Genomic DNA, 13893 nt, shown 5'->3' with positions numbered 1-13893 from the left:
AGTCAAAACCCTAAAACGTCGAATTAATCCATACGAGACACACCAGCCTATTCAAATCTATAACACAATCTATTAAATCTATAACACAATCAAATCTATAACGTCACCGTCTAATGCAGTACTATGACGTGATACATAGTGTGGCACGGATTTAATGAGCACTTGGATCGGCTAATTATATCGCTTACCACTCCAAAGGATCCCATCTATATATATATAAACTAGCTAACCCAACACCTAGTTGGTGGGGTGCTTCGCGCCCCCCCAAGACCCCCCGCGCGCGTAAGTCGTTACGCGCCATATTAGCTACGCGCCATTGTAGTTGTGTCCCTGTGTCCCACCTGTGAATAGAGATAGATATAAATATATGTTTTTAACTACGTAAAACATGCGAATATACAACATTCTTCGCTGTCCCATTATCTGTGCATATAAATAGATTGTCAGGTTTACTGACTCTTGAACATGCAACATATAATTGTCCATGGGAAAAACAATCCGTATTCAGATCTATACCTCATTATTCTAATGATGTGTCCCTGTGTCCCGGTCGTCATTTATATTCCCTGTGTCCCGGTCGTCATTTGTGTCCCGGTGTCCCAGTTTGTAATTTCTCTTTGAGTGTCCCGGTCGTCATTTATATTCCCTGTGTCCCGGTGTCCTGGTCGTCATTTGTGTCCCGGTGTCCCGGTCTGTAATTTCTATTCGAACAACCCCTGTGTCCCGGTCGTCATTTATATATCCCGCCTGTGCCCCCGGCGTTCCCGTTGTAGTTGTGTCCCTGTGTCCCGGTCGTCATTTATATTCCCTGTGTCCCGGTCGTGATTTGTGTCCGGGTGTCCGGCACGCTTTCTTTTCTTACTTTCTCTATCAGCTGCAAGCCTGTTTTCTTACTGTTCTTGCGATTCCTCGGAACGCTTTCTTTTCTTACTTTCTCTATCAGCAGCAAGTTTTTTGGCATAAACTCTTTGAGCAGCTTCCTCGGCTGTTGCCATTGTAGGTTCTTCAGTCATTTTATAATTAAACATTTTTCCGTGAACAAATGTCTTAAATACCGTTAATGACGTCACCGTCATAGCAAAAATGACGACAACTAACTTCATGACGTCAGTCGACACAGAAACATGACGTCACCTGACAGACAGACACACAGACAGACAACTTATTTCTATCTATATATATAAAAATAAGTTGTCTGTGTGTGGATCTGTGGATGGATCAGGTGACGTCATGTTTGTCCGCATATGACGTCTGAATTATTTCACACTAATACAAAAGAAGAAAAAAACTAAAAAAGGTAAAAACTACAAAAAAAACTAAAAAGAAAAAAAAACTAAAAAAGCTAAAAAACTAAAAAAAAAACTAAAAAAGGTAAAAATCTAATAACTAAAAAAAACTGAAAAAAATAAAAAAAGGCAAAAACTACAAAAAAAATAAAAACTAATAAAAAAACTAAAAAAGCTAAAAAACTAAAAAAACTAAAGAAAACTAAAAAAAGGTAAAAAACTAAAAAAAACTAAAAAAGAAAAAAACTAAAAAAAAAGGAAAAAACTGAAAAATAAAAGAGAAAAAGAAAACTAAAAAAATATGAATAAATATATATAAAAATAAGTTGTTTGTGGGTTATGTCTGTCTGTCTGTCTGTCGAGTGACGTCGTGTTTGTCCGCATATGACGTCTGAATTATTTCACACTAATACAAAAGAAGAAAAAAAACTAAAAAAGGTAAAAACTACAAAAAAACTAAAAAGAAAAAAAAACTAAAAAAGCTAAAAAACTAAAAAAAAACTAAAAAAAGGTAAAAAACTAAAAACTAAAAAAAACTGAAAAAACTAAAAAAAGGCAAAAACTAAAAAAAAAAACTAAAAACTAATAAAAAAAACTAAAAAAGCTAAAAAACTAAAAAAACTAAAAAAAGGTAAAAAACTAAAAACTAAAAAAAACTGAAAAAACTAAAAAAAGGCAAAAACTAAAAAAAAAAACTAAAAACTAATAAAAAAAACTAAAAAAGCTAAAAAACTAAAAAAACTAAAAAAAGGTAAAAAACAAAAAAAAACTAAAAAAGAAAAAACTAAAAAAAAGGAAAAAACTGAAAAATAAGAGAAAAAGAAAACTAAAAAATATTAATAAATATAAAAAATATAAATATAAATATAATATAAATTAGCAATCAACAAAGCACCGAGACACAAATGACGACCAGGACATAAGTAAAAAAAAAAAACTAAAAAAACTAAAAAAATGGTAAAAACTACAAAAAAACTAAAAACTAATAAAAAAACTAAAAAATCTAAAAATCTAAATAAACTAAAAAAGAAAAAAAAGAAAAAAGGAAAAAAATAAAGGAGAAAAACAAAACTAAAAAACGAATGTATATACAGACCGGGACACCGGGATACAAATGACGACCGGGACACAGGGAATATAAATGACGACCGGGACACAGGGACACAACTACAATGGGGACGCCGGGGGGCACAGGGGGATATAAATGACGACCGGGACACCGGGACACAAGGAATATAAATGACGCCCGGGACACTCAAAGAGAAATCACAGACTGGAACACCGGGACACAAATGACGACCGGGACACAGGGAATATAAATGACGACCGGGACACAGGGACATAACTACAAAGGGGACGCCGGGGTGCACAGGGGGATATATAAATGACGATGGCGACTCAGGGAATGGTCGATTAGCAATCACCATCAACAAAGCTCAAGGGCAATCATTAGAATCATGAGGTATAGATCTGAATACGGATTGTTTTCCCATGGACCATTATATGTTGCATGTTCAAGAGTCGGTAAACCTGACAATCTATTTATATGCACAGACAATGGGACAGCAAAGAATGTTGTATATTCGCAAGTTTTACGTAGTTAAAAACATATATATATATATATATATATATATATATATATATATATATATATATATATATATATATATATATATATATATATATATATATATATATATATATATATATCTATCTATATTCACAGGTGGGACATAGGGACACAACTACAATGGCGCGTAACTAATATGGCGCGTAACGACTTACGCGCGCGGGGGGGGCTTGGGGGGGGCGCGAAGCGCCCCCTCCAACTAGGTGTTGGGGTGACGCGAAGCGCCACCCCAACAGCTAGTCTATATATAAAAATAAGTTGTCTGTGTGTGGATCTGTGGATCAGGTGACGATCCACAAAAAAGGTAAAAAACTAAAAACTAAAAAAAAAAAACTGAAAAAACTAAAAAAAGGCAAAAACTACAAAAAAAACTAAAAACTAATAAAAAAAATAAAAAAGCTAAAAAACTAAAAAAACTAAAAAAACTAAAAAACTAAAAAAACTAAAAACTAAAAAAAAAACTTAAAAAAAGGAAAAAACTGAAAAATAGAAGAGAAAAAGAAAACTAATAAAATTAAGAATAAAATAAAAAAAATAAAAAAGATAAAAACTAAAAAAAAAAAGTAAAAAGAAAAAACGAAAAAAACTAAAAAAGCTAAAAAAAAGGTAAAAACCAATAAAAAACTAAAAAGAAAAAAAGGAAAAAAAACTAAAAAAACTAAAAACTAAAAAAAAAACTAAAAAAACTAAAAAACTAAAAACTAAAAAAACTGAAAACTAAAAAAAAACTTAAAAAAAGGAAAAAACTGAAAAATAGAAGAGAAAAAGAAAACTAATAAAATTAAGAATAAAATAAAAAAGATAAAAAAGATAAAAACTAAAAAAAAAGTAAAAAGAAAAAACGAAAAAAACTAAAAAAGGTAAAAACCAATAAAAAACTAAAAAGAAAAAAAGGAAAAAAAACTAAAAAAAACTAAAAACTAAAAAAAAAACTTAAAAAAAAGGAAAAAACTGAAAAATAGAAGAGAAAAAGAAACCTAATAAAATTAAGAATAAAAATAAAAAAAAAATAAAAAAGATAAAAACTAAAAAAAAAGTAAAAAGAAAAAACGAAAAAAACTAAAAAAGCTAAAAAAAAGGTAAAAACCAATAAAAAACTAAAAAGAAAAAAAGGAAAAAAACTAAAAAAATTTCATCTAAAAAACTAAAAAAAAACTAAAAAAGGTAAAAACTAAAAGAACTAAAAAAGAAAAAAAACTAAAAAAAGGAAAAAAACTGAAAAATAAAGGAGAAAAAGAAAACTAAAAAAATATAAATAAAAATAAAAAAACTAAAAAGATAAAAACTTCAAAAAAAACTAAAAAGAAAAAAGAAAAAAACTAAAAAACCTAAAAAAAAGGTCAAAACCAATAAAAAAAAACTAAAAGGGGAACACTGGGACACAAATGACGACCGGAATACTGGGAATATAAATGACGACCGGGACACAGGGAATGTTCAATTAGCAATCACCATCAACAAATCTCAAGGGCAATCATTAGAATCATGAGGTATAGATCTGAATATGGATTGTTTTTCCCATGGACAATTATATGTTGCATGTTCAAGAGTCGGTAAACCTGACAATCTAAATAAATGACGACACTCAAAGAGAAAGCGACCGGGACAAAAGGAATGTTCGATTAGCAATCAACAAAGCACCGGGACACAGGGAGTATAAATGACGACGACCGGGACACAGGGACATAACTACAAAGGGGACGCCGGGGTGCACAGGGGGATATATAAATGACGATGGCGACTCAGGGAATGGTCGATTAGCAATCACCATCAACAAAGCTCAAGGGCAATCATTAGAATCATGAGGTATAGATCTGAATACGGATTGTTTTCCCATGGACCATTATATGTTGCATGTTCAAGAGTCGGTAAACCTGACAATCTATTTATATGCACAGACAATGGGACAGCAAAGAATGTTGTATCGGCTGACGTCATGAAATTAGTTGTCGTCATTTTTGTTATGACGATGCTTAGTATATTGTAAAACGCATTAATTTGGTTAATAATATACCATTTAAAACACCAAAATGAACATGCTGGAGTAGTCACTCGGTGAGAGAGGGTGTCAGAACGGAGAATGAAGGTCCCAGGTTCAAATCCTGGTTAGGCTAAAAAAGGTAAAAAACTAAAAACTAAAAAAAAAACTGAAAAAACTAAAAAAAGGCAAAAACTACAAAAAAACTAAAAACTAATGAAAAAAATAAAAAAGCTAAAAAACTAAAAAAACTAAAAAAAACTAAAAACTAAAAAAAAATTAAAAAAAAACTAAAAGAAAGGAAAAAACTGAAAAATAGAAGAAAAAAAGAAAACTAATAAAATTAAGAATAAAAATAAAAAAAAATAAAAAAGATAAAAACTAAAGAAAAAGTAAAAAGAAAAAACGAAAACAAACTAAAAAAGCTAAAAAAAGGTAAAAACCAATGAAAAACTAAAAAGAAAAAAAGGAAAAAAAATAAAAAAAAATTTCATCTAAAAAACTAAAAAAAACTAAAAAAGGTAAAAACTAAAAGAACTAAAAAAGAAAAAAAACCTAAAAAAAGGAAAAAAACTGAAAAATAAAGGAGAAAAAGAAAACTAAAAAAATATAAATAAAAATAAAAAAACTAAAAAGATAAAAACTTCAAAAAAAACTAAAAAGACAAAAGAAAAAAACTAAAAAACCTAAAAAAAGGTCAAAACCAATAAAAAAAATCTATCTATATAAAAATAAGTTGTCTGTGTGTGGATCTGTGGATCTGTGGATCAGGTGACGATCCACAAAAAAGGTAAAAAACTAAAAACTAAAAAAAAAACTGAAAAAACTAAAAAAAGGCAAAAAAACTAAAAACTAATAAAAAAAATAAAAAAGCTAAAAAACTAAAAAAACTAAAAACTAAAAAAAAAACTTAAAAAAAGGAAAAAACTGAAAAATAGAAGAGAAAAAGAAAACTAATAAAATTAAGAATAAAATAAAAAAAAATAAAAAAGATAAAAACTAAAAAAAAAAGTAAAAAGAAAAAACGAAAAAACTAAAAAAGCTAAAAAAAGGTAAAAAACTAAAAAGAAAAAAAGGAAAAAAAAAACTAAAAAAACTAAAAACTAAAAAAAACTAAAAAAACTAAAAAAACTAAAAACTAAAAAAAAAACTTAAAAAAAGGAAAAAACTGAAAAATAGAAGAGAAAAAGAAAACTAATAAAATTAAGAATAAAATAAAAAAAAATAAAAAAAGATAAAAACTAAAAAAAAAAGTAAAAAGAAAAAACGAAAAAAAACAAAAAAAGCTCAAAAAAAGGTAAAAACCAATAAAAAACTAAAAAAAAAAAGGAAAAAAAAAACTAAAAAAACTAAAAACTAAAAAAAAAACTTAAAAAAAAGGAAAAAACAGAAAAATAGAAGAGAAAAAGAAACCTAATAAAATTAAGAATAATAAAAAAAAAAAAGATAAAAACTAAAAAAAAAAGTAAAAAGAAAAAACGAAAAAAACTAAAAAAGCTAAAAAAAAGGTAAAAACCAATAAAAAACTAAAAAGAAAAAAGGAAAAAAACTAAAAAAAATTTTCATCTAAAAAACTAAAAAAAACTAAAAAAGGTAAAAACTAAAAGAACTAAAAAAGAAAAAAAACTAAAAAAAGGAAAAAAACTGAAAAAATAAAGGAGAAAAAGAAAAGTAAAAAAATATAAATAAAAATAAAAAACTAAAAAGATAAAAACTTCAAAAAAAACTAAAAAGAAAAAAGAAAAAAACTAAAAAACCTAAAAAAAGGTCAAAACCAATAAAAAAAAAACTAAAAGGGGAACACTGGGACACAAATGACGACCGGAATACTGGGAATATAAATGACGACCGGGACACAGGGAATGTTCAATTAGCAATCACCATCAACAAATCTCAAGGGCAATCATTAGAATCATGAGGTATAGATCTGAATATGGATTGTTTTTCCCATGGACAATTATATGTTGCATGTTCAAGAGTCGGTAAACCTGACAATCTAAATAAATGACGACACTCAAAGAGAAAGCGACCAGGACAAAAGGAATGTTCGATTAGCAATCAACAAAGCACCGGGACACAGGGAGTATAAATGACGACGACCGGGACACAGGGACATAACTACAAAGGGGACGCCGGGGGGAACAGGGAATGGTCGATTAGCAATCACCATCAACAAAGCTCAAGGGCAATCATTAGAATCATGAGGTATAGATCTGAATACGGATTGTTTTCCCATGGACCATTATATGTTGCATGTTCAAGAGTCGGTAAACCTGACAATCTATTTATATGCACAGACAATGGGACAGCAAAGAATTTTGTATCGGCTGACGTCATTAAATTAGTTGTCGTCATTTTTGTTATGACGATGCTTAGTATATTGTAAAACGCATTAATTTGGTTAATAATATACCATTTAAAACACCAAAATGAACATGCTGGAGTAGTCACTCGGTGAGAGAGGGTGTCAGAACGGAGAATGAAGGTCCCAGGTTCAAATCCTGGTTAGGCTAAAAAAGGTAAAAAACTAAAAACTAAAAAAAAAACTGAAAAAACTAAAAAAAAAACTGAAAAAACTAAAAACTAAAAAAAAATAAAAAAAAACTAAAAGAAAGGAAAAAACTGAAAAATAGAAGAAAAAAAGAAAACTAATAAAATTAAGAATAAAAATAAAAAAAAAATAAAAAAGATAAAAAGTAAAAAAAAAGTAAAAAGAAAAAACGAAAAAAAAAACGAAAAAAGCTAAAAAAAAAAGGTAAAAACCAATGAAAAACTAAAAAGAAAAAAAGGAAAAAAAAAAAAAATTTCATCTAAAAAACTAAAAAAAACTAAAAAAGGTAAAAACTAAAAGAACTAAAAAAGAAAAAAAAAACCTAAAAAAAGGAAAAAACTGAAAAATAAAGGAGAAAAAGAAAACTAAAAAAATATAAATAAAAATAAAAAACTAAAAAGATAAAAACTTCAAAAAAAACTAAAAAGACAAATGAAAAAAAACTAAAAAACCTAAAAAAGGTCAAAACCAATAAAAAAAAACTAAAAGGAAAAAAAGGGAAAAAATTAAAAATTTATTTCATCATATACCAATTCAAAAACGAATGTATACCGGGATGACGACCGGGACACAGGGAATATAAATGACACAACTACAACGGGGACGCCGGGGGGCACAGGGGGATATAAATGACGACCGGGACACTCAAAGAGAAATCACAGACTGGGACACCGGGACACAAATGACGACCGGGACATAGGGACACAACTACAATGGCGCGTAACGACTTACGCGCGCGGGGGGGCTTGGGGGGGGCGCGAAGCGCCCCCACCAACTAGGTGTTGGGGTGGCGCGAAGCGCCACCCCAACAGCTAGTATATATATAAAAATAAGTTGTCTGTCTGTGTGTCTGTCTGTCAGGTGACGTCATGTTTCTGTGTCGACTGACGTCATGAAGTTAGTTGTCGTCATTTTTGCTATGACAGTGACGTCATCAATGGTATTTAAGACATGCGTTCACGGAAAAATGTTTAATTGTAAAATGACTGAAGAACCTACAATGGCAACAGCCGAGGAAGTTGCTCAAAGAGTCTATGCCAAAAAACTTGCTGCTGATAGAGAAAGTAAGAAAAGAAAGCGTGCCGAGGAATCACAAGAACAGCAAGAAAACAGGCTTGCAGCTGATAGAGAAAGTAAGAAAAGAAAGCGTGCCGAGGAACCACAAGAACAGCAAGAAAACAGGCTTGCGGCTAAAGAACGCAAAACCGCGCAGTTAGATGAAAATCCACCTGGAAAGCGAGATCCACCTGGCAAAACATATCAAAACTGAAAATGATAGCGATGATGATTGGGTTTGGGATTTTGACTTGGATAAGGTCATCAATGCCTACCAGATTTAAGTTAAAAAACAAAGGTTCGGCGATGTGTACTTCATAGTGACGCTGAAAAATAAAGAAGAAAAAAAAACTGAAAAAATGTAAAAAACTAAAAAAAACTAAAAAGAAAAAACACTCCAAGATAAATTACAGACCGGGACACAAATGACGACCGACACAGAGGGAATATAAATGACGACCGGGAACCTCAAAGAAAAATTACAGACTGGGACACCCGGACACAAATCACGACTGGGAATATAAATGACGACCGGGACGCAGGGACACAACTACAACGGGGACGCCGGGGGCACAGGCGGGTTATATAATTGACGACTGAGACACAGGGATTGTTTGAATAGAAATTACAGACCGGGACACCGGGACACAAATGACGACCGGGACACTGGGACACAGGGAATATAAATGACGACCGGGACACTCAAAGAGGAAATACAAACTGGGACACCAGGACACAAATGACGACCGGGACACAGGGAATATAAATGCTATTTATATGCACAGACAATGGGACAGCGAAGAATGTTGTATATTCGCATGTTTTACGTAGTTAAAAATATATATTTATATCTATCTCTATTCACAGGTGGGACACAGGGACACAGCTACAATGGTGCTTAACTAATATGGCGCGTAACGACTTACGCGCCCGGGGGGGGCATGGGGGGGTGGCGAAGCGCCACCCCAATAGTTATTTTATATTTTTGTGAGACTAGTGGGTTCTTCATCCACGGTGTGAAATTCGAAAGGTATTTTCCATACTTGAAGAAAGTTCAAAGGGTTGTACGTTCATCCTTCTCGATCAGAACAATCCAGAAAGAAGAAACCGCCAAAATATGTGGAACTACAGAAGTGCAATAAAGCCTTGCAAGGACAAGATGATTTTACAGACGTTTATAACGAACCAGCATACTGTACCCTTTAAGAAGTTTCTCATAGAAATGCCAGATCAGTCATTTACGCGCAGACTTAATACCTGACGGCATCGGTCCAAGATATGTTAGCTGTTAGGAAGAAGTAACCTCTGTATCACCAAAAAAAAAGCGGTAATCAAACCTTAGTCTTTAGCTTTTCAGCTACATGCTAACAAATCACTTTCCGATTGGTTCAAGGCAGGGCCGTATCAAGGATTCTTTTTCGGGGGAGGGGGCTACAAGAGGATTTTTTCGGGGAAGGGGGAGTACACAAAAAAAACTTCAAAAAATCCATAAAAATTTGGTTTATATTCATTTTTTTACGTTTTTACTAGCCGGGCAATTTTTTTTTTCTGGGGGGGGGGGGGGGGTCAATCTTCCTGAACCCCTCCCCTCTGCGTACGGCCTTGGTTGAAGGCTAAACCAATGTTTTCGTATTCCGAGCTTCAAATACAATAACTAAAAATCAAAATACAATATCAGATGTGCTGATATTAAAGATTTCATCTGCACAATTTGAGAGTGAGATGTCAATACCAGCGTAGACGTAACATTTGAGCAACTTTTATGCAATTTAAACAAACTAAACTTGTGATATTTCCCAATATTTGTAGATATGTAACACTAGCGCTTTATTAAAAGCAAAAAGTTCGCCTCAAAACCTCTTAGAAGAGGATATAACTTTACTGAGCTGCAGAAAACAAAAGACTAATTTTTAAGGCTCTCAGTAGTCTTTTCCCAGCTAGATATCAGTTTACCAGTCGTGCTTTTAGTAGAACAATTCAGATCCTAAAAAACAATTACGCCATCTAAGTTTTCAGCACAGTGTTTGAGTTAGTTTTTAGATATATGTTGTAAACCCGAGGAATAATTGAAGATCGTTAGAAGTTTCGACTTTGGTCTTTAATTTCATCTGGAAAACCTTATTGTTTTAAATCGAGCTTTGCTTGTTTTTAGTTTTCTTCAATATACATTATAAACGTTAAAAAAAAAAGTCACCTTAAATGAGGAAACTATAAAAACCAACATGAGTTTTGTTAAAACAAGGTATTATTTCCAATATCTTTTTTACATATGTAATCTTTCCATATTTTCTTTCTTTAGCTTTTTCCGCGAAATGCACGTAACTTTGTTGCATAGATTTAAGCCCCAAGGTGTCTATTATCATCGGTATCTTCGAGACTTTGCACATAATGAATTATGAATATCTTTTTAGAAGCAGTATTTTTCGTGTAGGCAATTTTTCAGAAACCAGAGCCATCCCTCAGTGCTTCATCGATCTGATTCTACTGTATTTCAACATGGTCAAACACCGGTAAACATTTCAAATAATGCATTAATTTGTTAACTGAAAAATAAATGGACCATTCGACCCGCCATTCAACACTCTTTCTAAATATAATCATTGCTACCGTCGCAAAAAAAAAATTTAAACTTTTTCATTGCAATTGAAAAATTTCAAATCCCTAAATCTTTTTTTGCCTACATCATCCAGTTTTTTATATCAAAAGATACAAATCTGAGACAAAAATGTGTCTCAGGAATTTAAACTAAAAATCCAAGGAGGTTTCATTTGGTTTAGCTTTGGCGTGCCATAGTTTTCCAAAATTTCTTTAGTAATTAACTTATCTACAACCCTTATCTCTGGGGACGGGATGTATCTTTTATTGCACATGCTGACGATAATAGTTCATTGAGTCACTTTAAAGCTATTCTAAATAAGAATTTTAATTCCCTTTCTAGTATGCTCTACAATAGAAAAATTCCAAATCCCTGAATCTTTTTTTTGCCTATTTCTTCCATTTTTTTTTCTCTTATGTCAAACACAAAGAATGAAAAAAATTTGTCCCAGGAATTCAAACCAAAATCCGAGAAGGTCTCATCAGGTTTAGCTTTGACGCGAAATAGTTTTTAAAATTTATTTCGTAATTAGCTTGTACTGTAAAGACTAATTATCTACAACCCTTATCTCCTGGGGATGTGGTGTCTCTTTCTTACATATACTAATAATATTAATTTATTGAGTCATTTTGAAGCTAGTCTAAGGAAGAATTATAATTCCCTTTCTAGTATGCTCTACCATAGAGACATTTGTATGAGCATTAAAAAATGTCAATATTGATGGCATTTCTAATGCTGTTGTGAATTTGGGGTCACCTTATTTTGCTTCATCTCTATATTCTTCAGCTCCAGGTCGATGCCAATTTTAAATATTCAAGAAAAAATTTGAAAGGTGTTTGGATCAATATGAAGGCTACGTGGTATCTATCGTCATGAAATTTTAAGCTCCCTTTTAACGCTCAGTTGTCCCGTAAATTCTCTGTCCTTCCTTTGTTTTTCGAGATTCCAAAATTTGTTCAAGAAATGAGACAAAAAATTCCATTTTGGGTCCCATATGGCATTTTATGATGAAGTTGTCAGGACGAATTTATGCAAGTGACGTAGATGTTAACATTGGATTTCAAATGAGCTCTTGATAAATTCTCAATAATATTGCAGGTTATTTTTGCTGAAACCCGTAACCTTTGCTGAAAAGATAAACGTACCTAACAATAGGTATTTTTGAAAGAAAATGGTGATTTCTTTTGCTTGGTAGTTTTTTTGTTACTTGGCTGTTTTTTTTGTCTTTATTTACTAAGCTGAGGCTGAGAGGGGAGTATTTAAGAGGGTGAATTTCAAACACCTGATCGGGGGTTTTCGATCAAGTACATTTTACGGGTATTATCGTTATTATTATTAAGAGGGGTCCTTTCCTCTGAAGAAAAGGCAACACAAAGTGCCATTTTTACGCCATATGACACTTTATGGTTTCATTTAGGCTGGAAAAGTTGCGTTTAGAGTTTTTGACCATGATTATTCTAATGTTGGACTTTTCGTTTCCATCTGTCGTCATTATCGAGATAATCGTCGTCATAATCGTAAATTTTTACGATTATGATATCTGAAATGATAATCCTTTTTCAGTAGACATTTTTTTCTAGACTAGCTTTTAAACTTTCCGCTACTATGAGTGGTGTTTTGGTAGAATGATGTGAAATAATTACCACTCTTAAATGAGCATGAAATGACAATCCTTTTTCAGTAGACGTTTTTTTAAGACTAGCTTTTAAGCTTTTGGCTACTATGAGCCGTTTTTTTGCTGAAATAATAATTACCACTTCTGAATGAGCGTTAAATGACAATCCCTTTTCAGTGGCCTTTTTTTCTAGACTAGCTTTTAAGCTTTTGGCTTTTTTTGAAATGATAATAACCGCTCCTGAATGATCATGAAATGACAATCCTTTTTCAGTAGATGTTTTTTGCAATATTAGCTTTTAAGCTTTCGGCTACTATGAGCCATTTTTTGCAGAAATGATCTAAAATGATAATTAGCACTCCTGAATGAGCGTTAAATGACAATCCTTTTTCAGTTGACATTTTTTTTCAAGACTAGTTCATAAGCTTTCGGCAACTTTGAGCCGTTTTTTGCTGAAGTGATCTGAAATGATAATTACCACTCTTGAATGAGCGTTAAAAGGCAGTCCTTTTTCAGCAGACATTTTTTTCAAGACTAACTTTTAAGCATTCGGCTACTCTGAGCCGTTTTTTGCTGAGATGATGTGAAATGATAATTATCACTCTTAAATGAGCATGAAATGACAATCCTTTTTCAAAAGACATTTTTTTAAGACTAGCTTTTAAGCTTTCGGCTACTATGAGTCGTTTTTTTTTACTGTAATAATAATTATCTCTTCTGAATGAACGTTAAATGACAATCTCTTTTCAGTAGACATTTTTTTTCAAGATTAGCTTTTAAGCTTTCGGCTACTATGAGCCGTTTTTTTTTGCTGACTAGCTTTGACTAGTATTGACTAGCTTTTAAGCTCTCGGTTACTATGAGCCGTTTTTTTACTGTAATAATAATTACCACTTCTGAATGAGCGTTAAATGACAATCCCTTTTCAGTAGACATTTTTTTTTCAAGATTAGCTTTTAAGCTTTCGGCTACTATGAGCCGTTTTTTTCGCTGACTATCTTTGACTAGCGTTGACTAGCTTTTAAGCTTTCGGCTACTATGAGCCGTTTTTTTTTTGCTGTAATAAAAATTACCACTTCTGAATGAGCGTTAAATGACAATCCCTTTTCAGTGGCCTTTTTTTCTAGACTAGCTTTTAAGCTTTTGACTTTTTTTTGAAATGATCTGAAATGATAATAACC

Source organism: Artemia franciscana, chromosome 2 (assembly GCF_032884065.1).
Source record: "Artemia franciscana chromosome 2, ASM3288406v1, whole genome shotgun sequence".
Taxonomy (NCBI): Eukaryota; Metazoa; Arthropoda; class Branchiopoda; order Anostraca; family Artemiidae; genus Artemia; species Artemia franciscana.
This window is presented reverse-complemented; position numbering follows the sequence as displayed.